Raw genomic sequence first — 27,761 nt, forward strand, 5'->3', positions numbered from 1 at the left:
ATTCTTACACATGTATTGAAAGAGCAAGTTTCAGGATTGTGAGAGGATTTTATACAAAGAAAGGTGATAGGCTGAGAAATATTCCTGCACTTGCATGGGGTGAAAAGGAGCCTTGCTAGTCCATGCTAGGGACGCACAGGCACACTGCACATTTTGCTCAGGTAGCAATGGAGCATCCTCAGGCTAAGCCGTGTCTCTGGGAAATGCTGTCACTACCACCAAGGAACTCTTGCTGTATTGATAAATGTGAATGGAAATTATCAGCAGGCTACAGCAGCATTAAGATCACAAAGCTGCTTCCTGGGATCTCTCTGAAACTGTCTCTATCTGCCATATACACATCAGGAAGGATAGAAACAAAATTCATTCCAACTCAGTTAAGACAGCTTTAGAAGAAGGAGAGTTGAAGTGTTCACAACTGGTTTGAGGGACAGGACACCATCCTATGAGAAGCAGGAGATTGGTGACATTTTCCTGTAGGTAATGCACAGAGAAGCACTGTCTCCAGTGCTGGACATGGACAAGGCCACAGCATTTCCCCTACTGTGTGCAAATTGCTGTGCTAGCAGTCACAGTTCACCAGCTGCCGAATAGAAACTCAACACTTGCAGGCATGAAACCTCTTCCCTGGCCATCAAGAAGATGATTCCTCCTTTTTCCCCGCAAGGAAATATAATGCTCTCCTTCTTCAGTTTACAGCTTCTGCTCCAAAGCCAACTTCCACTAGCGCTGCCGCAACCACTCTCTCTCCCTCCCCTTGCACCCTCCCCTCCCTAGTCTACCTCTTTTTAAAGAAGTAGATCCAAGTACCTTTGCTTTCTCATTCCTCTTCTAGAAAGATTCCCTTGCTGCAAAGTGTTTTTGAAGAACACCAGAATCAACTGGATCCTTCCAGCTCCTGTCCTTCTCTTGAGTATAAAATGTGTTAAGCCAGATTCATCACTGAAATATTAGCAGCTCCCTTGCTTGGTGACACAGTTTCTTGCAGGCAAAGCATGGGACATGTTAGGGTCCTTGTCAGCTGATGACTGGTGTGTTTCTGCACTTGGTGAATATGATCAGAGTTCATTGATGTGCGTCTGAATCATCATAAATTTGAACAGCCTTGGTGTTGTGTTTCAAATGCCTTACGTGCTAGCTGAATCTGTCTATAGTTAATATCCCAACATCAAAGGGTCAGAATCGCCTCATCTCAGTTATTCTGATGTGTTTTTTCCCTTGGGGTGGGTTGCTGGATGAGTCTTGCTTCTCTTGTATTTGACATATTTAAGAGATTTTACTTTCTTGCTTCCAGGACCTGTTAGAAAAAAATCAAGGGGTGATATTCCACAGATCAATGTGGACTACTGCCAAACCTCTATCCCCAAATACCTTAATTATTGCTCTCAAAGAGGTATTGTACAGAAAGAATACAGTGCTTTTTAAATGTACTTTTTGAAAATTGAATTACTGTGTGCAGTAGTAGTTACTAAGAACTATGTTGGTGGAAAGAGCTCACGTATGCCTGTCCATGTCAGCGCTGACTTTCACTGCCTCTGATTTAAAAACCGGAGTATTTTGAGTGAATAAGGAGACTAATTCTATATTTGCACATTCAGGCTTCAATATACATTTAAAAAATCTATCCCAAATTCCAGACACCCTGGGAAATGTTGAAAATATCGTCCATTAAGAAAAAGGCTCAGCAGGGTTCAAGACCAAAATAATGTAGAGCAAAAATAGCGTAGAGCAAAAATAGCCAGTTGCTTGGACCCCAATTACTTTTTGTGAATTACAGATAGTCAGGATCAAAGGTGTTAGCTGCGGAGGAATCTTTTTCAAAGTAGAGGTGACTATCATACTCAGAATGAGCAGTCTGTAGGTCAGCAACAAATTTTGCTCCAAAATTACTGACAATCTCTAAGTTAGGGCATGTATGTACCATGTCTTGAGGAAACAAAAGAGCAAAACTTTACTGTAAGTATTTTAGCTCCAGCCAAGAAAGGGATGTGGAGTTATCAGACGCAGACTGATTCCTTTAAGTAACGTGCTTCTGTTTCTTAGATTTAAAAAGCCAGAGAAGCTTGGTAAAAGCTGAAGGATTTCCTTCGGTAGGAAGTTTGTTGCTTTCTAGACAAGGTGAAGGAATCTGGGATTCAAATCAACAGTGCTAAGAGCTCCCAGTGCTTCAGGAACTAGGGATTTTGTTTTGGCACCCTGAGAATTAGGTACCAAGGTTAAAGGTCTTTAATATAGATGCAAAAATGTAGGCTGAAATTCCAGCAGAATTGGTCATGCTGGGGAGATTGATATCTGCAGTACACAATGGAAAGCTGAGATGTTTTCCGTAACACGTCACAGGCAGCCCTGAGATATTCCCGTAGTTGGATGCTCGTGTCTAGTGACAGCATGGCCTGAACAGCAGCATGAGAAAGTGTCCTTTCCATACTGTCCTGCAATCTGGCAGTGCCATGCCAGGAAGCAAAACTGGTGTGGTGCTCCAGCAGTTACAGCAGCAGTTCCCCATTGCCTTTTAATTCATTGTGGTAAAACAGTAAGTCATAGCAAGAAACTCAGAGCAATGTAAGGCCTCGCATCTCCATTGTTTTAGTAATGGGTATCTATTTTATGCCTGAATTACATAATTTTATGGTGAAAGATAGCAATGCCTTAATAGTCTACTGCTTTCTAGGAAGTGCGTAGTTCATCATATTACTGAAAGCACAAGAGGAATTTACTTAAGCAAAATGTGGTACCCTAAGTAGGACTTTGGTCACTACATCTTCAATTTTGTAGAAAGTGGCATAAACACCTTAAATACTTAGATAGTAATGTTTTCAGAGTCCTGTATATTAACCTACATCTGCTCCCATTAATGGGAAAGGTATTGGAACAGAAGCCAACAGTAAACACCTCTGAAACTCCCAGGTGAAAGAAGATTTTGGGGTTTTGTGTCAATCAAAGGTTGCCTCCAGCACAAATTCTTCCACCTCTAAGCAGACAGTCACGCAGTATTGAAGCAGAGGGAATATACCACACTCGCTTACTGGAGCCCTTTGGCAGTATTTTACCAGACTTCACACTTGGCTGTGCTGCTGAGAACAAGCAACTTAGTGTGGTGTGACTTCGACCAAGAAGCATAGAGAGAACTGGGAGGGATGATGACCATATTCATCGTGTAATAATAATGTGTTTCACAGAGGAATACCATAGTTAGGTAGGATGGAGAATGGATCCTTCCTGAATGGATCCTTCAATAATAAGTATTCTGTGAGATGAGACATATCCTGGCCCAAATTTTATCCCTACCAGAGTCACCCTTACAAAATCTGGTCTTCACTGCAAGCAAGACAGATGAGAATCAGACTTGTTTATATCTAAAGTCTTGAAATTTTGTGGACAGTGTCGTTGGCTTGACTCCACCTTCCTCCTGGCCTTTAAAACACTTGTGAGTGGTTAGCTAGAGAACTAGCAGCGGCTCCTCAGGCTGTGCATCCTCTCTTTGTGTTACAAGGCTCTCTGTTCTATGGAGACATCTTTTCCCTGTAAAGCTCCACAGTTCTGAAGATGTGATTGCCATTAAGCCTGCAGTGGAGTCTCTGTGCATTATTTACATTATTAATACACAGTTATCTAAGACTTTGTACCAACCTCTGCCAGCAAAAAAGCCTGACAGCAGAGAAAGTGCGAAAAACTGTATAACTAAGAAATCCCTCTTATTTTTTGAGTATGCCATGCTTAACTACTGTTCTACCATGAGCTCAAAATGCAGCTTCTCCTGAAACAGAGAGAGCTGACACAGTGCCAGATGCATAGGTACCCTGTTTAGAAGCGCCTCTATAGTAAACATTTCTTTTTGGAAAAGGGGAGACAGAGGACGTTCATATTCAAATACAGCTGCCAACATATAGATGGGTAGAAACGGTTCTAAGCTGCACGGGCTTTCACAGTTACAATGGAAGAAGATTAAGCCACAAAATTTCCCTTTGATTGCAACCCTATTTCTGGCCAGGGAAGCTACATGACAGCTTCTGGCAAAGAGCACGCTGAAATGTGGTACTCCATTGTCCATCTTTCAAGGCTTTTCACTTGCTGGTGTCTCATTCAAGTAAAGTTGAGAGATGACTCTTTTCAATGGACTGCAACCTTCCTAGTACCATAGTCCCAAGGAATAACTATCTCTATGTACAGAAGCCACAGGGCCCCCTGCAGCCCCCTACAGCTGTATCCAGCCCATCTGTGCCTAATTACCTCATTTTCATTGTTAATGACATCTGGGAAGGAAGGACTAGTGAAAACTTTGAAGGAGAGTTCCTAATGGCTGGAATTTGATTTCTGAACTCTTAACCGAGCAGGGAGCCTGGGAGTGTGTCTACTTCAAAAAAAGTTATTTTAGGGGAGAGGGGGTAGGAAGAAGAGTGTTTCCACCAACAGTGCTGTGCTATCTGGAGTGTTGGAGGTCCCAGAGGGAGGTCACTGGGGCAGATACTCCTCCTCAGCACATGCCCCACTCAGAGATCCTTAATGAGAGGGTTCAGCAGATCTTCCCAGTTTCAGGTACTCAAGCATCCTTTTCTACCACTGTATCACCGCAGGCCGTGGCACAGGGACACCCAGCAGACAATGCAAATCCATGCGTAATTTTAGAACACTTGATACTATTTTTTGTGTCTGCAGCTACTCATGCACTTAAGTGCCATACAATAAATGCTTAGAAAAGTTCACGGAAGAAGTGATCAATCAAATCCCGTTTGAGTTACCTCTTGGTCTCTGTTTCCCCTGGTTCCTTTGTTACACTGCTCGCATTTGTATACAGACAACTCAGAAACTTTCCTAGGTGACCTTTGAATCTCTGCCTTTCTTCCTTTGTTCCATTTCCTGAGTTTTTCACTTAATGTTCTCTCTGCACTTTTTTCCTTCTCTGTGGATCTTGCATTATCTGTATCCTCACTTAAGATTTTTACCCTGTTGTCCCAGTATTTACTTCAGCAGCCTCTTCCTCTCTTGTGGTCTCTCTGCCCCTGCTAAACAGTAATCCTGGCCTTGCCCTTGGGCCAGTTTTTCTAAACACTTCACTTTCTCTATGGAGCTGTTTCTGGTGTTACGTTGGTTTTCTTTCTGTTCAAATTAATTCCATCCTACCTCTTACTGGTATGTTTCAAAACAAGCCCTAAATGTCCAATAAAAGTAAAAACCTCCTACATTAAGCCCTGCTCCAAAGCTGATGAAGTCAATGGAAAGACTCCATCAGCTTCTAAAGATTTGGTCTGATTTACGCAACTTTCCAATTCTTTCTTCTGCACATGCTCAGAGTTGCTATTTATAAACTGTGGATCTCACATCGCAAAATATTTGGGACTATGTTCTCACAACCTTGGAGAATTATGAAAAGGAAGAAAAAGGTGTGGGGGGGAATTTTTTAGGATCAAAATGAAAATCTGAACCAGAAATGGAATGGAATTGTTAACCAAGAATTTGACTTCGGATATAAGTGGTTTTGTCCTTGAGGACAGACTAAGTTCAGAAGGCTTCTGCCCTTGGGTATTTTTGCTTCCAAATGTAATTGTATTGTTAATGTATTTTTCACATTTCTAACAAATTTGGAAGAATACCTAGTGACTTCTGAAAGGGGTGTGATTTCTGCGGGTGCTGAGTACTTATGAAAAACTCCTAACAAATGCTGAATATCTTGATGCCTTAAACTAAAAGCACCCACATCACTAATCACTTTCAAGTATTTACACCACTGCATTTTGTTCTTTAGTACAAAATTAGTGATGAAGTTATGAAAGTGAAAAATATTCTCGTTATTGAAGTTTCCAAAACAGCTTCAGAAACATTTGAGAAAGTCAAAAACATTTCAGTCTGGGATGACAAGGTCACTAGACACCTCACTGCAGCCCAGCAGCTCTGGTTGACCCTTGGAGTGGCTTTGGTTCACATTCATCATTTAGGTCTTTGCAGAATGTAAAAGTCCAAAATCAATGAAGCACAGCAGCTTGAGAACATGAAGCTCTCCTAAAATAGCCAGAGAAGGCTTATTCCTGCTAACTACCTGGTGGAGGCAGTGAGTTTTATCATAGTAGTAGTGAAACATTCTTATTATCAAAAAAGAAAAAGAATGTGGCATCTGAGTTACTGTGGAAATTTTACTTGCAAAGCAGAAGTCTAGATAGTCAAAAGAAATATCATCTTCTTGCAGTGTGGCCTTTCTGCCACCATCTTCTCCATTGACTACTTTGTTAGTGACACCTGTATTATTATGTGATAAGAACAGAATCCTTGAACTTTCATGAAGGCCCTAGAATAAATTCCCATTTGGAGAGAAAGGGTGTTTCAGCATATGGTATCTTAACCTCCTCAAGCTTTTAGGTACATATTCTTGAAGAATGGTACACCTAGCAGAGCTTTCTTTGTTTTGTTCTTCTAAAGTGTAGAACTAAATAACAGAAAAGTTTTTTATGTTTCTTGACAAAGACCAGATTCCTTCTTTTATAACAGTCTGAGCTTTACACAGCACATTTCAGTGCCTGATTCCAGCTAGAGTGGAAGCTGAATCAAGTCTATGTGGTTGTATTGATTTTAAGGTTTGATTAGCAAGGTACTTCAACCTGGGTTTAATTTTATGTCTGTGAACAGTCATTGAACTCAGGAAAACTCATGGCCACAGTATGATGTGTATTTGTGAGCATTTTTAAAAGGGCAAAGGAAAGGGCAAACTTCTCAAACAGTTTTGAAAGAGAGGCTTAGATGCAGTAGGCAGTATTGCTATTACACTAGATAACGTAAGAACAGGTCTTCCACTGGTAGAAGTGTGAAAAGGTCCACCGAAGCCAAAGATACTGGGTTTACAGGTTTTGTGCACCTCTCCTGTCGTTACCACAATAATGGGAGCTGGACAAAAAATGCAAAATTAATTTCATCCCTCCAAAATCTGTTGATGCTGTTCTCATTTCTTAAAGCTTGAGTTGAAAGAAAAATGTTCGTTTTCCAAAAGCCCCATTTTGTCATATTTTGTTTCGGCGTTGGACAAGATGACCTCCAGCGGTCCCTCCCAACCTCAAATATTCAGCGATTCTGTTTTCTTCTTCTTAGCACTTTTGGAACTTTTAAAAGAGATTTCTCTGCTAGGTGCACAACTGAAGAAGATACAAAGGAAAATGGGAGATGACGGGGAAACTGTACCATTGTCATAACAATGACAGTATAATTCTGTACTACTTGGTAGTCAGCAAGAAAAGAAAGCAGAAGAAAAGTGGTGAAAATCAAAATCCTGGGTGTTTGAAATATTCTGACTCTCAAAAAACAAAAAAAAACCCCGTTATTTCTGTTGTGTTTCACTTGAGACTGTTTTGGAAAAAAAATTAGAAAGGTATTTTAAAAATATTCAAAACTTGATTTAAAAAATGTTTTCATAAAGAACCCACTTTTTGTCAAGAAAATTGTAAAATATTCTCTGTCATATCTAATGTCATTATCTGCATTTTCTCCCATTTATCTAGTCAGGATCAGAAACAAAACCAAACAAAACAGAACAAATGTTAAAATCTGTAATCTTTCTGACAACCTCTGACAGCTTGAAAGAGAAACGTAATAACCCTCCCGCTACTGAAGACCTCGTTTTGGTAAGGGAGCTTAAAATTGAACTTGAGGATCCTCATCTTGTGAACATGGTTCAGCATCATCGCTATAGAATGATGACTATAGAAATCACACTTGGGGACCAGCTAACAAAATGTGCAGGCAACCAAGCCAATAATAGAGAAAGGAAGGAGCTTGAAAAAGGGAGTGGAAGAAAGGGGAATATTTTGTTGCGTCTCTCTCTCCTTCTCTTTGTCTGCTTTGTCCCTTAAGGTTCAGCTACATGGGCCGTATTGTGTGAACTCGTCTTTGATATCAATAGGGACATCTACTTAAAAATTGATGGCGTGATATGGCCCCAGGTATTTAAATTAACGAGATGTTAAATACTCTGTAGTTTTATCTGTAATTAGATGACACGGATGCAACTTGATCCCAAGAGTGATTTGTAATATTCTGGATTGTCCACTTAGGGCTTGGGGCCTGATCCACCGTCTGCTGACATCTATACGAGTCTTTCCTTTGACGTTTTTGGAAGCGAGGCCCCTGGCTCACTCACACACAGCTCTCATTTATTTTTCTATCTGTTTATCAATGTCTGTGCGCAGATGTCTGATCTCTCCTTTCCACTATCTCAAAATATTTGGGTTTTACATCAGTGAATGTCCTTATTTTGGGGGTAATTTCAATTAATTTTTAACTGCTTTTTTCTCTGTAGTTATATTTTGCCTTTTCATTCCTGGCTAATTGTCAGGTTTTGTTCAATATTTACAAGTTTTGCATTGAGCAGGATTTCTTATGCTAATCTTCTTCATCTAATATGCTCACTAGAGATGGTTGAAAAAAGTTGGAAGTTTTTTAGAGAAAAAAATATCTGTAACATTCCAAGTCCTTTCAGGCAAATTTTTACTCAAAAGGATCCATTTTTACCCCTCTCCTGCCCAGCAGAAGCTAGTTTCAGTCTCAGTACACGTCCTAAGATTACCCACATGACTGCAGTATTTAAACACATCCTGGTCGGTGCTGCCTGTGCCTGACATCATCCTTGGCAGTGCTTTGAGTGCTGCAGTTCCAGGAAAACCCATGGCATGGTCTTGTCTATGGGTCAAATAAAAGTCTGTGTTGGAGCCAGACACAGGAACCCTCTTTCAAACTTCTTCCCTGCTTGAACTAGATCTTCCTCTGGAGGAGATGGGAAGGCAGAGGGTGAGTTAGCACTGCTCTCATCACCCCATGCTTAATTTCCCCACACTTATCTCAGGCTGCTGCAATCTTTCGCTTGGCATCAAGAGCAGAATTGATGGGACTAGGAGGCTGAGAGCTCCCTGGGTGGGTGTAAAGGCCCTTCAGAGCAGATAAAAGGTGTTAAAATTATAGTGTTAGGAAGCTTCGAATTATGTGAACATTATGACTAAATAAGCAAATAGCCAACAAGGAGGGAGAGAGAAACAAAGGACAGGAGTGCAAATCGCATGCTGATGCACCCGGGGCATTGCCAGGATTGCTCCCACTGGGAACTTCATCACTCTTAGCGCGGGCCCGCTTAACCATCCCGAGCGAAGGACCTTCCGCAGCTTCTTTGGGGAGGCTACACCAGGGCTCACTGTTGTGTCACGGTCAAAACCAGAAGCTCCTGAGATTGCACTTGCGTCTCCCTTCTGCTCCGCATCACCCCGTTTCTCTCTAGTGGACTTTCTTGGGCTTGCTGGAAAGGACTCCCCTCCCTCTGGCACTCAGAGCCACTCTGCGGAGAGGGGGGCTGCCTCGTCACTTGCCCAGTCTATACATATTTCAGTCTTTTAATCTTTCTTCCCAAGCCAGTCCTAGCAGCCCCTTCATCGCGCTCGCGGCCATCCCCGACTCCTCCAATTTGCCTGCTGTAATGAGGTGCCCAGTGCCAAGCATAGTGCTCCAGGTCCAGCCTACACATGCTCCACGCAGGGGGACCGCTGCCTTGCTGACATATCCCTGTCTTTTCTTGTCCCTTTTTTTTTTTCCTTCAGTGATCATCATTCAAAATTAAAATAACATGGAAAGGCAAAGCAACTGAAATCAAAATCTAATGCATAATTAGATACAGCATGAGACAACAAACACGTCTTTGCTATCTGCCTCTGTATTGTAAACAATGATTACTTTACATGTTCAATGTGCCATAAAAGAAGAAAGAGCCTCTTGTGATGTTTTGTGAGGGCTTTGACTACATTTGCCCACTTTTCAAACAACAAAAAAATAAACTCACACTAACAAGGTGTATGTTTTCAGTCCTAAAATATGGGGTCACTCTCTGTTAAGGGGTCCATTCAATGATGAAATGAGATCAAAATGGTTAAGGCCACTGAAAGAAAGCAAGAAGGATTTGTCTGAAGTTCTGGTATACTGGCTATTATTTCAACCAAATAAGGATGCCTGGCTTTATTCTTCATGCTCCCTTGCCCCTTTTGAAAAACTGAAAAGAGAAAGGAAATGGCTAAATTGTATCATGTATTACCTTGATGAGTGCTTATAACTCTTGATTCAGAGCTAATCATTAATCCACGGGTTTGTGATGATTGTTTTAGCTATGAAGTTTCCACATGAAATTTGTGCAGCACATAGGCATGGAAAAGAAAAAGCGAAATACAAAAATCAAATAAAGTGATTAGAGAGGGTGGGTGTGAATGTGTATATAGATTTATATATCCCGCTGGTTTTATTTTAATACACACATGAATATTTGTATATCTATGTCAAAACTGCTGACCCTTAAATTGGAAGTGCTTTCTTGCTCAAAACCAGATTGCTTTGATCTATTATTTTTTAATGTATTTATTCATTTATTCTGTCCAGGCTCTGATACTCCTTCTTATTCTGAGCAGTACTCTCAAATTGCGCAGAATATGGTTCCCCTAATCTCTTGTGTATTTAAAAAAATTTTTTTTTCTCATTTTGATAAACAATGAAAAGCCTGAAAACTTCTGTAAAGCAAAAAAACTATATCACTTCAGGGCTGTGGAAACCTGTTTATGTTTTGATCATTCTGAGACATTTCATTTTAGTACTGGGATTGTTATTTTTGTATGCTAATTAACGTACATTTCAAACAATCTTGTTTTGAACTGAAAAACTGGAATTTTTTTGTTTTGAAACTTATGTTCCAACAATTAAAAAAACTATTTAATTAAAAATGCAAAACCATAAACATTTTCTGTAGAAAGCCTTGATGGCAAGAAATCAGCACTTTTTGACAAAAGGCTTGTTTTTTCTTTCTTTCTTTCTTTTTTTTTAAAAAGCCATGACTATCTCTAGCAATAGAAATGTGAGCTGGAAAAGGGGTGATCTTTAACTATTCCTGGTGTAGCATAACTGAATCTAGTACAATTTCATATACCATGACTCACCCACTAAAACACAGTAAGATTTTATGTGAGGCAAAAATACGATTAAATGCTAAAGTATTACACTTGGACCCTTGGAGAGCAATAAAAGATACACTTGAAAACTCCACTTTATATAAATGTATGGATGTGAGTGTATGCATGCATGTATACGTCCCTGTGCACCCTATATTTATCTTATCTCTCCATCCATCTATCTGTACATCCATCCATCCACCCTTCTGCTCACATGTGGTCTTTACTCCAGCACAAATAACTCAGCTTCTTTGGATCCGCTCACCATATTTGTTTAAGGGAATAGTGTTCTGCTGTTGACTTGTTTGTATTCCATCGATGCACATAGCTATTAATTTATTAATTAATCCTCCTAAAAAGTCACACCTCTTCTTTCTAGATTGGTTGTCCTCATTTTCTATTATTTAACATCAGTCCCACTAAACCATCACATCTTGTTTTACTGACTCAGATCCTGAATCAAACATCTATTTCTTAAGGGTTTTACAGCAAGTATATTTCATCTGCACACTAAACTCTTGTGGTTAGATTTAGGTCTTGAATGATTATTATTCAGAAACAGCGAACTATTCAGCTTGAAACAAGAGCATGACTTTTTTTAGGTTTATTAAAATTGCATTAAGGGGTTTGGGTTTTTTCTAAACCCAGCACTTAGAATGGCTGGAATTGTAATGTGTTTATATAAACTGTATTTCTGCAACCATTGACCAGGGTAATAAATAATTTATTCAATATTTCTTTAAATATTATTTTGTTTGGTTTGAACCCAAGGTTAGACATACATTTTAAAGCATTGCCTTCCTCTGCCTTTTTATATATATATAAAAATTTAAAAGATTATTATGGTAAAGATAGATGAAAAAAAATCTTAACTTTTCATCTCTGCTAGCTCATAAGTTGTGGCCACTTTGGTGGCTACAAAATAAATGTTCTGAAGATTTTTAGTAAGAAATTAAAAACTGCTGGCTTGCTTGATCATTATACTAATTTTGTGCATCTCCTTCTCCAGAGTAAGCCGAATGGATTCAAATAAACACGGCAATGGGCTGGGTACAATAAGCCCACTGTGAATAAAACATCCAGAGAAGTTGTAATAGTTCTTGTTTGTTTATTTCTGCTAATTGTGAGGAAAAGCCGCTCACATGGGACCAGGCAGAGCAGTAGGAGATGATGGAATGGGAGCCAGGCTTGGGTCACGTTCCCTCCCTGACAGGTGCTCTCTGATACCTGCATGGCCGTCCTCATCGTCTCTTGTGCTCCCCCAGGCAGGGGCACCGCTGCCTGGCTGTGAAGGCAGCAGGCATGTTCACTGCAAGAGCATTTTCTGTGAGGATAACTACAGCTTCTTAAAGAAACAAGATTTTCTCAGACACTAATCCTGCTAAGGTGCTCCTGGAATGTGGGCTCTCTTCTTCCTCCCTGCACACACACACGCACTTGCCAGCCCTACCCTAGCACCTCTGCAGCCCCTGCTTCCTTTCAACTGCCTCTGATATCCTCTGCCATCCTCTGCCCCCATCTGAATAGCACGGTTGATTAAGGGGAATTGATGGATCAAGGCAAAATGCCCAGCAGCTATAATTTTCCCATCCCACCCCAGGCAAAATTTTTCCTATGTGAATGAAGCTGGGAAAAAAGGGAAAAACCCCCACATTTTAACAACAGCCCCCAAAGATAACTCAAAGAAGCTGCTACATCCATTTGATTAAAACACACAGACACCACCAGCTCCAGGGTTTTCCTAGATCTGAATCCCCTAGCGCTTCCCATCGGATTTAAAGCCTCCATCCCTCAACATCTCTTTGCACTGAGTGCAACAGTAGTGAAAAAACACCCAACCAAACCATCCCTTGAAAGACTTTCTAACCCCTCTTGCTTTCTTCTGCCTCCACCTGCACTGAGAAGATGCTTTTGCCCAGTGGGACCCCAAGGTTTGGTTTGGCCCTAGCCAGAGGAGACAGGTCTCTGGGGTGGGCGAGGGGACCATGGCTGCCCCCAGCTCTCCCACAGCCCCGCTGGCAGCCCTGCTCCTGCTGCGCCGGATAGTGCTCTCCTGCTGCTTTCACATGTCAAGAACAATTGCTCTCATCGCTCATCATATTGAAGTTGTCAGGACTCTCTGATGCTGATAATTTGTGTGAGTTGATCATACTTTGGTAAATCAACAGGTCACGACCCCTGACCTGTCAGCCTGGTGGCTGGCTGAAAGCCACCTACAAATCTTATAACAGGGACAACAGGGAGGCTGTGAACTGCTCAAGTGCTTGTGTCTATCAGCTGCCACCAGAAAAGCCAGTCCCCGCTGCCCTCCTCTGCTGGAGATGTGCTTTACTGCAAGAGCAACCCTATCTGTCAGTCCATCTTAATTTCTTCACATCTGTTTGGGTACGTATGTGTCTGTGTGCACATGCGCATTTAAAAAAAAAATTTATTTTCACTGCAGTCACTCAGAACAAACTTTAGCCTCCTCCATATGTTTCAAATAAAGGATCTCAGCATGGGAGATAAAAGGAACACTACTCAAGGTTCTCCTCCAGCACCAATGAATTGCACTCACCCTAGATACATGCAATGGTTAAACTTCCATGGCAGCTTTATGGGCTTCTTTTATAAAACTTTATTGACTCACACGTTCTCAAGTGGTGGCTCTGACTCTTTATTTTCATTTAGGTACAGCATGTATGTTCAAGATGCCTTTGGTCCTCTGCTTCCCTGTTTTTGTTAACGTATAGGATTCCTGACTGATGCCTTCAAGTACAGGCTGTGCAAGGGAGTGTAACACAGGCATCTTTTATTACCCATGGTCTTCAATAACTCAGCAGCTAAACAAGCCAGAGGAGAAGAAGAGAGACCTATGAACTTGAGCACAAAGGATACTGCGCAGATCAGCTGGAGGGAAGTCAGGAACGAAGTGGGTTCAACTTGGAAACTGCAAAGTTGTTGAAAGTCACATGCCCTGCAGAAAAGACTTGTCCAGCACAGACAGAATTCTGTAGCAACCGGGAGTTGCAGGCACAGCTGGCTTAAAAACTATCACTTCTTATAGGAAAAGGCAAGGAGAGTTTCTTTTTTTAGCAGATAGCACAAACATTGTCTTTGGCTGATTCTTCTCAAGCATATGCACCCAGAGCTAGCGCCTCCACTTTCGTGAGCAGTGTGGGTATGGTAGGAAGAGGACGGATGGTGTGAATTTGTAATTCTGATTACAAAGACAACAGCTGGCTCTCCCTGCTTTGATTGCCAGGTGTTCATCTGATGCCACATGTTCATTTCTGTGCCTTTTATAAATCTGCTGAACAAATGAAGGTGCCCATATTCCCCTCTCCTGCACTTGAATTTAAATGCAGTGATGTGCAAAAGAAATAGTAAAAACTTAGCTGCGTGGGGAGCGAGCAGAAAGGCCAGCTGATAAGTCATGCAAATAAAGGAATCAAGAGGTTTTCGCTGCCCTACGCATTTTTCTCAGAACTTTGCTATTCTTCCTGCACTTGAGTTCTCCTGCTCCACTGCTGGCTACTCCCCTGCTGTGGAGAAGGCAGAGCCTTGGCACATGATATGCTCCAACCTTGGGCCTGAATTCCAAGTTCAGTGATCCTCCAAAATAAGTGGAGGTGGCAATGGCAAACTCCAAGTTTGTTTCCCTCAGCCAGCATGGGAGCTGCTGTGGGCACAGAAGCCATCAAGAAATAGTTCGCCATCTGAAAATGCTCATCTTCCTTTACTGAATTGCCCATCTTGTGTTTGGACTCTGTCTATTCATAATGAGCTTTGGACTTACCAGAAGGATCTGCTTTTTTCATTCACCTTCCAGCCTGCGCTTTCCCAGTTACAGCCATGGCATAAACCCCTTTCAGGATATGCCTCACGATTCCCATGCCATTGCTACACAGCTGGGTCTCCATCATTTCAAGCACATACAGCATCCTGCAGGCTTCTTGCTGTTCCAGGCATTCCACATAATCTTCCACAAATCCTCCAGGGTGGGGCCTGAGGTGATGCCTATGGCTGCTGCATCCCAACATGTGAACATCCATTGCCTGAACAGGAGCGTCCATCTTCACCGGACAGTGGCCATAGCAGATGCAGCAGGATCTATCTGAGCCCAGCCCCCCAAACCAGAGTCTGGTTGCAGAGAGAAATGCATTAGTGACATTCTACCATGACAGCAAGGCTCATCTCCTCCACCCTGGGTAAATGGAAAGTATTTCAGAGAGCAGAATGCAATGGGGTGATGAAGTGTACGCTTACCATGTAACATTAAAATTATGGAGAAAGGAAAAGTCTGACCTGCAGTCAACCATGCAAAGATTATTTTTGCATGCAAAACAGCAGCTGAATACAATTGTTGTTCAGCTTGATAAAAAACAAACAGGTAGGAGAAATGCAGAGGAATCCTGCATGTTAACTGGCACAGCCGCTGGAAAAACATACAGAGAGCAGAACCTCTCCGCCCAGGCAGAAATGAAGTATAATTGGCCCTGATGCGCTATAACAGACACTCAAAAAACTATTCACAGAATAAATATATGTGTGTGGATATGTATAGGTGTATGCTTGTGCATGGAAAACTCTGTTTATAGCCCAAAGTTTTTTCTTCTGCCCCATGAAAACTTCAAGTTTTTGACCAAAAATAATGGTTTATGGCTAGAACCACTTGTATTAAACCCCCACATTTTAAAAAACTGAAGTAACTAAAACACTGCGTATTTGAGTTTCCCCTTTAGCACATCTTAATTAATGTGAAGTTTAGATTGAAACTTAGAAAATATTTTTTTAAAATTGCTTGGCAAATGGACAGTATTTTTCCACTTTTTTACCAGTACATTTTCATTGTCCGTTATTGCCAACGCAAAGCAGTTGAGCAGTTGTACCAAATGAGAATGTGTAATGGTTATTTGATAGTAGAAAAGAGCTGAGTTATCAATAAAACAAAACCAATTTAATTCTGTGAATGGAGGAAATTGTGTTTCTGTCAAGCCAAATATTAAAGCCACAACAAAATTAGATTCAAGTAGAAGAAATGCAAGATCTGAAAGAAAAAATATTCCAGTGCTAGTAATATTTAATGGAAAAAAGAAGCCAAGAGAGATAAAAGAAGTTTAGGAGTGATAATAGGCAGAAAACTAAGAATGGTTGCCACAGAACATGGCACTGAATGAAAACCTGGCAAACAGACGTTGGGAACATAAATGCAAAGAAATCATATCACTGGGAGGAAGTTCTTATCCATGACTAGCCTGACTGCAATCAAATTACACATTCATTTTAGGGTGTCATGTCGGCAGGGAGAGACTGCAGACCTAGTGGAAATCAGATGAAAAGCAACGACAATAGCAACTTCAGCTTTCCATAGCTGTGGAAACCCGTTTTATAAATGAAATGTAAGGGATTACCATTTGTGTTTCACTTGGCTAAAAGGAGGGTGGATTACAGATACTGAAGGAAATTCTCTTCTCTTGCTACTTCCCCCAGTGTTTATATCAATTTGAACAGAACATGCTGGAAGTAGGCAGCAAAAGGGAGGCTGGAATTAAGATATTCTCTTCTATCTTGCAGAGAGCAGACTCTTGTGTAGTCATAGGAAAGGAGAAAAGGGAAATTTTAAGCAGATTTCAACCTGAGTTGTTAGGAGCTTGACTGGACCAGAACCAGCAAATCTGCTCCAGGATACATGCGGGGCTCTCAGGAAGCTGGGAGAGATGTTCACAGCACACAAAACTAGCTGGAGTTCTTCAAATGAAAACTTCTTACTTGCTTTTCTTTTTTTCAGAAATACATTTTTTTTCCTTTTTGATCCTTTTTCCTCTGTTTTAGTAGCTTCCACACCTCTATTTATTCTTGGCACATTCTCTTTTTCCAGCTGGTAATCGTATCTGACTGTAATTTGAGGACTTTGGGCTTCTGCCTGGCTTCTGGGAGCCCTCAGAGCCAGCTGGAGCAGCAGCTTCTGAGGTGGGTGGGATCCTCTACATTAATGTTTTGCAGCAGAAACACTCTCTGTCCCTCTCTTGTGGTAGCTGTCCGGAGCCAGGAAGGAGGTCTAGTGCGATATGGAACCAGTCATGTACCCACTATGGGTTCAACTATGAGTTGTTAGTACAACTGATAATACTGCTCCCTTTGAGGTGAAATGTTTATGCCACACTACATAACCCAAAGTAATGTTTATCATTTGACAGATCCTTGAAATGTAATAAAAAAAAATGCATTGCCCTAAATGAAATGTCATTATTCCTGTTTTAATAGCACTATTTCTAGTGCAATGATGAGTTTTTATCTGTCTCTGCTTGACACTGCTCTTGGTGGGCATCTTGCACAGGCGACAATTCCTCTTCAGCCTTACAAGCCACTTCCCTTGTCTCAGCACAATGACTTTCTAGGACTGCTGGTGGCTATCTCGGTTTGCTGGTGGCTGGTCCTGAGGTGGGTGAAGCTGTTCACTGTCTATCTTAGCCAGGCAGGTGAAATGTGACAGAGAGACGGAGGAAGGTGGCTTTCATGTGCTTCGGTTACAGTCTGCAGTGCCCATTCAAGGAAGCAATGAAGAAATGCATAAAAATCAGTCACTTTCCTCAAATAAAGACCACTATTTTCTGCCAGTCACTATACGTTACTCAGGGAGGTAGAGCAGAGCTGTAGTTATGCAGCCTGCCAAGTTTATGGAAAAAGGCAGCTTTCCCATATAGATTTCTCTATAACAAAAAGTATGATGTAAGACCTTAGCTACTATGATAGTGGGACCACCAGAGGCGCCAGTATCAGTCTAATCTGTCCCATTGCATAATTCCTGGTGGAGAGACACTGGGGCTGCCCCAGCCAGCTCACCCTTGCATCTCCCATGCCTTACCCACCAGACAGTCTCTTCTCGCTACCTGCCTTAAGGATTTGCAAAGTTGATGCCAAAATGACCTACTCAAGGCAAATTAAATGCAAGAGTTATGGAGAACCTGGGATGGACTCCCAGTGTTTTACCTTGATCATTAAACATCACAGCCTCTCTCCTGATAAGAACAAACAAAATTTTGCTGCCCTTAAACCTCTACCATAAAGTCTGTCATGGGCAACATTCAGCAGCTTTTGCAAAGATACAGTTAAAGTCTTTGCTTGTTTGCTTAATAAAATATATGTGATTTTGCAGCAATTTGGAGAGAGCGAGGGAAATATTCTCTTTTTATTAGCTCCTGCTAGCCTGGAGAAAAATAACTAATTATTTTTTTTAAGACAAATTATTTTGAAAAGTTAGAAATCCAATTACAAGTGGAATGGTGCCAAGTAGTACTCCAGTATGAGTGAACTATGAATCCTAGTGCTGATTTTATACTACAGGAGAGAGAAAACTGAGAACTTTGAAGAAATGTAGTCTTTGTTCTTGAGTTATACAATTAATTAAGCACAAGACATGTTTAAAAATGTTTATTCTTTTATTAGTGATTCCCTAGAGTGACTTGTTATAGCATTGTTTCATAGTTTCTACAGTCTGGGTTGCGAATCCCCAGTTACGGTATACTTTCTGTCTGCTCCCCTCCTTGTCTCCTTTAATGCTTTTAGGAAAGCAGGAGTTTTCTGTGTTTTATTTTTTATAAGATGCTACATACTGTTCGCTGCACTCCACAGTAACTTGTTGGACATCAGCCTGGGTCGGGACGAGCGAGAGAGCAGCTCCAGGACTGCACAGCCGAGATCAGTGGAGAGCCACCCTCAAAAGCAAGGTGGATAGACCAGGTCATCTCAGTCTCTGTCCACCTCTTACTTCTCCCTGACCTGTTGGAAAATAACATGGATTTCATCTCACTTTTTTCCTGTCTTCACCCTTCCTTCAAACAAAAGCAACGGTTCTTCCTGACAGCTGATGAAACAAAACCTGCTTCATCCCAAGTGAGCTATTTTTCCCCCCTTGAAATTTCTCCCTTTATTGAACAGCTGACCTGGGAAGGGTTTTGATGTTTGCCAGGTGGGCTGGGTAAAGTAATTACCAGAGGTAGAAGGAAGGACAGGCCTTATGTGGCTACAGGTCAGGACTGGGATTTGAGACTGAGGTTCAGTTCTCAGCTCTGCAGCAGACAACTTCACTCACCTTGGTGAGGATATTTATAGCCTCTTCACTTGACATCTGTAAAGGAAGAGGGTAACATTCCCCTCTTACTCCTGCTTCCTCTCTTGTTGGAGCAGAGACTGTCTCTTGCTGTGCTTATATTCCCTAGCACTATAAACTGGTCCAGTTTGGCTTGAGAGCTGTAAATGTTAGAATTTAGCAGATGCTTATCCACAATGAAGTTAATCAGATGCCCAAACACTCTGATGTGTCCGTGGTCAGATCCTAGTTCCTGGCAAAGCTCTTCTGCACTGATTGTTACTTGTCCCCTTTCCAACATCACAGCACAATGAGGTGGCTGTGTGGTCTAGCAAGAAATGATAATAATTCTCACTAGTTTTCCTAATTCTCATACTTCCTAACCACACACCCTGGATAGATGATTTAACTTCTTTATTTTCCTAAGCTTATCCACCTGTTGGTGGAAAATAAGAAACCTATATTCATTTTCTTATTATTATTCTTATAACGATAACTGACTGAAGTAGTAAAGTGAACTAAGACAGAAGAGCACTAAGTCCCAGGTCTTCCAGAAAAATCAGGATATCTAATGCTGTATGTGATATTCTGAACATATTAGATACATTTTCACTGTCACTCTGAAAAAATTCTAAAAATATAGCCTGACAATAAAATGAGAGGTTTAGACAGGAGAGAATTCTTCACTTCTAGGGAGAATGTTTGCCTTGGGTCCGTATGTCCTCTGATGTTTCACTAGCAGGTTTAATTTGATTAGCAAATACAACTCTAGACCCTAATATTATTAACCTTTGGCTGTTTTCAAGGAAACAGTCTTTTGTTGACACTTTCTGTGAGTCTTGCACAGATGATGTCACCTTTATGAATCATTAGTTTCCCCACATGTAAAATGAGATGAACCACAGAATCAGGAAGCAAAATTTTAACATACCAAATGACACTTGGTGCCCAAGTCCTGTCCATGATCCATTCTGCATTTGTAAGGAACTTCTCATGAAGTATTTATACTAATGATAACAAAAATCAAACAATGGGAAAGGTGGTCCTCCTTGCTGTAGGGACTATTCCTGGGAAGCAATGTAACTCAAAAGCTTTACAGACTGAATTAGGTGTAATCCTTACGGGATCACTAGCAGCTCATAAATAACTTTTAATGAGATTTCCAGCAAGTAAAATCGCACATGGGAGGGGAAAAACAGAGAGAGCAAGGGAAAGAGAGAGGGAAAAAATGCAAGAGAGAATCTCAATGAAAAATTAAAATGTTCATGCTATCCCCCTGTTGTTTCATATGTGTACACAAAAAGAAAGCAGGAATGGTTTCAGTAAGGCATTATTAGTACCCAAAATATTTAATTAACTGATAGAAAAAGGGAAAGACTTGCTAAAGGTCACTGCAAATACAGTGACACTGGCCACTAATCTATGGAAACTTATAGAGCTAAATCTAAAGCATGTTCTAGAGTTAAGCAGGGAAATAAATCAAGGTTTGCAAATGTCATTTAAGTTTTCACCTGTCCCAAGATTCAAAATTATTGGCTTCACAATGAAAAGCATATGTTGCGCCCCTTGCCTAGGGAATAGTAATGAAGTGAGGCAGACAGTCTCCAGTTCTACACTACCATCTCTCCCCTCTTTATTTCCCATCGAGTAAAAATAATTACTGTATACTTGAGGGAGCATTTCTCTCAGTCTGCCGATAACTGCTGCCATGTTGGCTCTTCATGAGCCGCTCTTCTTCCTTGTGGGACTATGATTTGATTTATGAGAAAATAGTTGGCAAATTGCGATGTCCATCTTGATGGATGACATCATTTGGGCCATTTTGCTGATCATGTATGACTAACTTTTTTTTTTTAGTGCTGTTGCAATTGATCAAGTGCTGCAGCACAGCTGAGTTAAGGAAAGGAGCGGTGCGGGGGGGACAGGGGAGTGAGGGGAGGAAAGAGGTGACAATTGCCTGTGCTCTGTAGGAACTGGAATGGCATTCACAGAGCAGAATCCCCTCTTTTTTTGGTTCAGCTGTAATCTAATTGAAGAGGAATTTTATAGACTGAAAATAAAGCAATGGATATACAACAATGAGATTAAATGTAAATGTCCCAGCCCACCACATTAAAATTAAAGGGAAAAAAAAAAAAAAAAAAAAAAAAAAAAAAAAAAAAAAAGAGTAAACCCTGAGTATCATGTTTTATGCCAAACCCTCTATGTCTAATCCCTTTGGCACTTGAGTTATATTACCACTCATTACAGTTAACTGCTACTGTATATTATATAGGAAGGGAGGTAGATGTATGTCCTCTAGGCCAGATTTGACATCCACAGAGTTATGTGATTTACAGATACCTACTTCAAATTTAAAGAGGTCTTGATCACACTAGGTCCCTGCTTTTTAAGTTGAGACCTCTGCAATCCTTGGACTATTAAGTGGTCCCTGAAAGATGACCATGAAACCAAATCTACTCTCAGTGAGTTGATCAGACGGCAATCCCCAACACCCTGGGAAGGTCTGCAGGATGATCAGGAAGGGCTGGTAGCTGTGATTATCTTAGACAGGCCCCAGCCAGACATCTCTGCAGGGAATCTTGCAGAAACAGGCATGTCCTTATGAACTGTGGGTAGATCAGTTCGCACCTGGCTGGTGCATGGAGATGAACACCCAGGCTTGACCACCAACAGATCTGGGTGGGAAATAGAAAGAGAAGTTTGCAGCACATTTGGAAAAGACAGGTTTGCTTTAACATCTTCCAGAGGTCCTCAGTAGACTTTGATGGGTTTTTCAGTTATCCCAACTGCACGTATGTGTCTGAAATTGATCTATCTACATCCCGCTATGTTGTCTAACCTCCTCTAGTACCTAACAGGATGCTATTGAGAAGACAAAACCAGTCTTACAATGGTAAAAGCCACTGCAGGATGACAGGAAACAACTGACATTAGTTGAAAGAAGCAACTTTTCCACCATGAGGACAATTATATATTGGGGTACCCAGAGAAGCTGAGCTGCTCCCGTCCTTGGAAGTTTTTGGGATGCAACTGGATAAAGCCCTGGGCAACCTCCTCCAGCCTCATCATTGAACCTTCTTTGAGCAGGAGGTTGGACTAAAGGCATCCTGAGGCCATTTCCAACCAGAGTTATCCTGTGATCCTACGTGGTTGCTTTACAGAGAAGGGACTGTTTGAAGGCACTTTGCACGGCCAGCAAAACAGGGAGTCACGCAGGCAGTCCTGCAGTTTCTGCAAACCAATCTCCACTTGATCCAAGGTAACTGATCCTCAGAGCTGAATGTGCTTTAATATCTGGCAGATCTTGGTAACAACGTGCTGACACTTAGTTTGGCTGTGAATGTTTCAAATCTTTTCAACCAAACACTTAAGGACATTGCAGGCAGCAGTGCTCAAGCCAGAGCCTGAAGTTGAATGGTGCTTCATGCTCTGCTGAGCACACTGGAGGGCAGCCAACCTCAGGGAGGGTCTTGCCTGCAGCATAGAGGGATGAGGACTCAAATTTTGGCTTCTTGAGGGCAATGCATAGAGCATCTCTGAAATGTCCCTCTGTGCCAGATGAAGACTGCACCTGAGTTTCAGCTACTTGAAAGCCAGCTACAGTCCTCAAAATGTCCACCAGTCAGCAAAAAGACTGCTCCTTCATGAATAAAGGATGTCAGTGGCACTAATGATTAGGAAAAAAAAAAAAAAAACAAAGAAAGCATTTGATAATTTTTTCAAGAACTTCGTATCCTGAAAAATTACCTCTAAGACCAATACATTCATAAGCTGGACTGTACTAACATTGTATTTTTCACATGTATTTTTCTTTTAAATCAATTTAGCCAACTGCTGCCTTAGATTTAAAAGCATTCTCTTGTCTATCCTGAAGGCATATTTGTAGATTGGATTTTCCAGTATTGTACCTTCCAAGGGAATTTTCTTAAAATGATGAACAAGCTATGAAAATCTAGGGTCCTAGATGTTTTGCTCTTCCAGAGGCCACTCTGGATTTTTGGTTGACTCTAGGGCAAACTGTTACCTGTAGACTTCAATAGATAGTTGATAAAACTGTCTTCATCATGTCTAGGTGTCTGTCTGAGGATTTACCTATAGAACATATCCATTATTCAATATTTCCAGCAGATTGGGCTTGCCAAAAGGAGCTGGAAAAAAATCTGGTTTATAGCTAGGGAATAAAAAATATCTTCAGGAGAATAAAAAAAATTAATATTTTTTTTTACATCTCAGTATTTCTGTTCTCAATATATCAATAGTGGGTTTTTTTCTAAATGATTTTTTGTTTCTCTTTTGGCTAGATCTCCTAATTCTTTTGTGGACATACTTGGTGGGTTTTTTGTTTTGGCTTTTTTTTTTTTTTTTGTGGTTTGGTTTGAGTGGGTTTTTTTATTTTTTAACCTGGTTTTCATATTTTGGTGCAACGGGCAATACATAAAAATTTACAAGGTTTAAGTTTTCTTTACATTTCCTAAATCACGCATCTGCTTTTCTCATTAGCTAACTGCTGCTCACTGATGGACTCTCTGCACTTTTAATTCACAGTAAAACACTTTCTGAATATTTCAATGTTTCATTGTTTTACTGAACGGTCACAGCCTTTTACCAAGGCTGATTTTTATCTGTTGCTGCACTTCTTCAGCCAACTTTATCATGTTGAAATTATAATTTTCAAAGGAATTTCCTTTCTCCCCCTTCTCTCTCCTAGCTGTAATCTAAAGTGCATAACTTTATTGCTATCTGATTCCTGCCAAAAGCACACTTTTATGGTACCAGTTATCCAGCCTGTCCTGTAGAAGTGTGGGACATAGAGAGAGCAGAGTGTTTCATATAAACTGCTTTCCCATTAACTATAACAATAATCATCTTGAAATATAGTGTTTCGTCTGAAGATATCTCTCTCCCTCAAAAAAACCTCCAAGTTGGTAAATTAAAGCTGAGACTCTCCTGACTTGCTAGGAATGAGCAGATTGGCTTAGGCTAGCCCCGAGATCTCTCTAACACATTTATGAAAAAATATTCAAAAAAGTTTGGAAGAGATGTGCCTTCACCCCCACCATTGCTCCAACATTGAAAGATTCAAAACATTTCCTGGTAGACCACGCCAGCCCTGTGGCACTGGCCTTGGATACAGCTTCCAGAGAGAGCCAGTGGCCCAGGGCCTGAAACAACACGGTTCAGAAAAAGGACAAAGGACATCATTACTAAGTCTGTAATAGCTGCATGGGCTCTGAAGCTCACTGGCCACCTGAGGCCACCAGCGTGTGACTACTGAGAGACCAGCCTGGGAATGGGAAATGCCGAAGCCCTGATAACATCACTCTTTCCCAGTTCTGCATCTGTGAAACACTGGGGACTTTTCCACAGCTTGTCTAATCGTAGCTGGACATCCTGATCTTTACAACCCAAGAGAAGGATGAAAGCACTGGGTCAGCATAGTGGGATGCAGATATCCTGCTTGGTAAGGAAGGAACAATCTTGACATGAGAAATCCATCTTGAAAAACCAAGGCCATCGAGGAAGAGCAGACCTTCCTCTCTCCATCCTATGGACTACTCCCTGGTGTCCATCAGCCACCCCAGCTGATGGCACGTGATGTCCATGTGCTCTGCAGATTTCCAGGCATGCTGAGTCCCTGCCAGAAGTACCTTCTTGATGAAGCCCACCCCAGCTGTCAGGAGAATAGGTCAGCCAGCCTGAACCCAGACCAGAAATCATCTGACTGTTCCTCCCACCCCTTACCCTGTGGGCGACACTGCAAGGAGCCCTCCTACCTGCTTGGTCCTGAGGGCTGCTTTCTTTCCCAAAAGCCCAACCTGGAAGTCAAACTACCTGGACTGGAGCCAGACATCTGGCAGGTCCAAGAGCAGAGTCTTTGCCCTGAGGTGAATTTTAACTTCTGTGGATTTTTCTTCCTTAAATACAGGGTAGGAGCTCGCTATGTAAATACCTCAGGAAAAAAAAAATACAAGTCAACATTGCCTACACAGAGAAGGGAATCCCAGCCTGTGACTTGCGAAGGACAGTAGGATTTACCAAAATGCCTGAGTAAATAGCTTAGTTTTCAGAAGTGCTCTGCCTCTAGGCAATCCCCATTCAACCTATGTAGGTTTTTTATTCATTTACATCAGCAGTAATTTGTTTCCAGGTTTCACATCTTTCTTTAAAATGTCATATTAATTTCTCAAACCCACAGATTGTGCTGGAGCAGAGCAACGGAAATGCACAGGCAACCAGTTTCCTCATAAGCACGGCTAGGCTCACTCCTAGGCTCACTAGGGCCAGACTAGCACTTATTTTTCTCTTTATTGTGTGTCCTGCTACCCTCTGTCTTTATCTGAGCCTGTTGCTTGCACTGTTAAAATACTTTCTGAGGGCCAGTGATTTCAATGAGCACTTAGGGCACAAGCAGTCCTTGGCCTGGGCAGGATTTTACCTGTGAGACGGATCCTATCACGCTTATGCCTCTTAAATGCCAGTATAGTCACACCATAATGACATTTCATTCTGGATATCACTTTTCTCCAATAGATTCCCAAGCTTTGTCCAAATAGAAGAATAAACACAAGCAGAGCAAAAACATCCTCCTGGGACATGCATGTGAACGAGGGCAGGAATCAATAAGGAGAAATCATTTTTATGCCAATACATGGCCTGGGAAGGAGTGCACCTGGGATGCTCTGGCTCTCTGGTTCCCAGCCCATCCTCCTGCCTATGTGCACTCTTTTTTTCTTCCAGAGATGGTCTACACTGCTGCCTGTTTGCCAGCGCCTGGGCTCCCATGATGCAGGAGTCTGAAAGATCACAGAGCTGCTCTTAGGAGGCAGTGGATACGGCATCTGATTTTCCATAGGGAAAATTCAAAGCGGAGGGAGAGGGGGAGGGATAAAATGATCCTGCGGTTCTCATATTGTAATGGTTATTTATTTTGTTTAGAGAGCACACATCACAATGCATCTGGTTAAAAAAGAAACTTTCTTAATTATGTATAGGGCTTTGACTCCTGAAAGATACATTATGTAAAAAAAGAAAAAAGAAATCCAGAAAACAATCTACTGTTTGTTTGGATGCTCAATACATTCAATTGCAAAAGAACGATTCCTCTCCAAACCATCATTACCTATGTCTATGCATTTTTATTTCAGTCTCAGCTTATTGTAGAAGCCTTCTGCTTTGATTCTCAGTGTCTGTACCTTTCCCACTCAGACTACAGTTTTTAGGGGGATGCAGTGCAGTGAAAATCAAGCACTACACAGAAACTGCCTGATTTCCCCAGGAATTTTTATGTGGGATCAATCTATGATTCCAAAGAAAGCAGAATAAATCAAATCAAAAAAGACTCACACTAAGCATATTGATGAGGACATGGATCAAGCAGGACAGACATCCAGTTATATAAATGATAGCCTGGAGAGCACAGCTTTGTTAAAACAACTCAGAATGGCTCCCAGGGGCAGACCTTAAGTCAGAGTAACCCAGGATTTCCTCTTTGAATAAAGGTACATCACTGTAAATGAGAGCAGATCCATGCACTACAAAACCAGCATGTTTTCCCCATCGGTAGGAGAAGTGACAACAAAAGCAACAAGGAGCCTTTAAGTTTCTCCCGGTTTTGGTGAACATTTCATTAATATCAGTGAGGCCCACAGCGGGCATCCTGGCTGAAGCCATGGTACCGAGGACATTGGTGGACTGGATCATTTTGGCAAGAGGCAGCTGCAGCTGCATGTTGTCTCCTAGCCCACAAAAAGCAATGAGCACCACATGCATCCTGGGGAGCCCCTGTTCCACCATGGCCAGGACAGACCAAAACACTCCGCAAATGTAACACTTCATGTGGTGGAAAGGCAAAAGCAGAACAGCACATCCATTGACCAAGGAGTCCTTCCAGCAATTGGAACATTTTTGGGAGGCCAGGGGTATTCCTGCCTTTGACCGCCTGCTCCCCTAAGCACAACATGTCTGAGAGCATATTCCCGCCATGACGCCACCTTGGATTTGGCTTTTCACTGAAACACAGCACCATGGGGTCTGTAGTGACTTTTTAGTTTTCAAACTATAACTTTTTAGGAATATGGACCAGACCACATATTAAAGAACTGGGAGCCATGGATCCAACTTTGTTGGCCAATGGCTTTATAATCCATTACGATAGATCCACTTGGTGCAACAGCAAATTCTGAGGTTTTTTTTTTTTCCTGCCAGAGATACCCAGAGGGAAACAAACCAACCACCCAAGTCAAAACAAGAATCTACCTGAAAAATCATTGGCAATTGTACCTGTCCTTTATTTGTTTCAAAATATTAGTTATTTTTGTAGTGTTTGCCTGGTCATTTGATCAAGCAATTGAACAAGTCTGTGTTTGAAGCAAAGATAATCTTTGCAGAAACAAGGAATACTTTACTTTCTCATCCCTTAAAATGAAGGGGGAGTGAATCAAAATAAAAATGGTTTTGATTATAAAATGAAGGCTTACAGTGAGCAAGCTGTATGTGGTTTTTGGCATCACTATTTGCGTGAGTAAGAATTGGAGCCAATCCTGCAAGATGAGTAGGTCTGGAGATAATGTAGACTATAAAGAAATATTCCTGTCCCTGCTCCAAATTTCATATGTTATTTGACTTATTTGCACCTCTGAACACCACTGAATCTAATGTTCTCTTAATTGTTTCTGAGCTGGTTTTTGTGTTTTTCATGGGCTAATTTGCAGTGTCAATATCTGCAATTCTGGTTT

The sequence above is a fragment of the Leptosomus discolor genome, chromosome 6 (genome assembly GCF_034619465.1).
Source record: "Leptosomus discolor isolate bLepDis1 chromosome 6, bLepDis1.hap2, whole genome shotgun sequence".
NCBI lineage: Eukaryota > Metazoa > Chordata > Aves > Leptosomiformes > Leptosomidae > Leptosomus > Leptosomus discolor.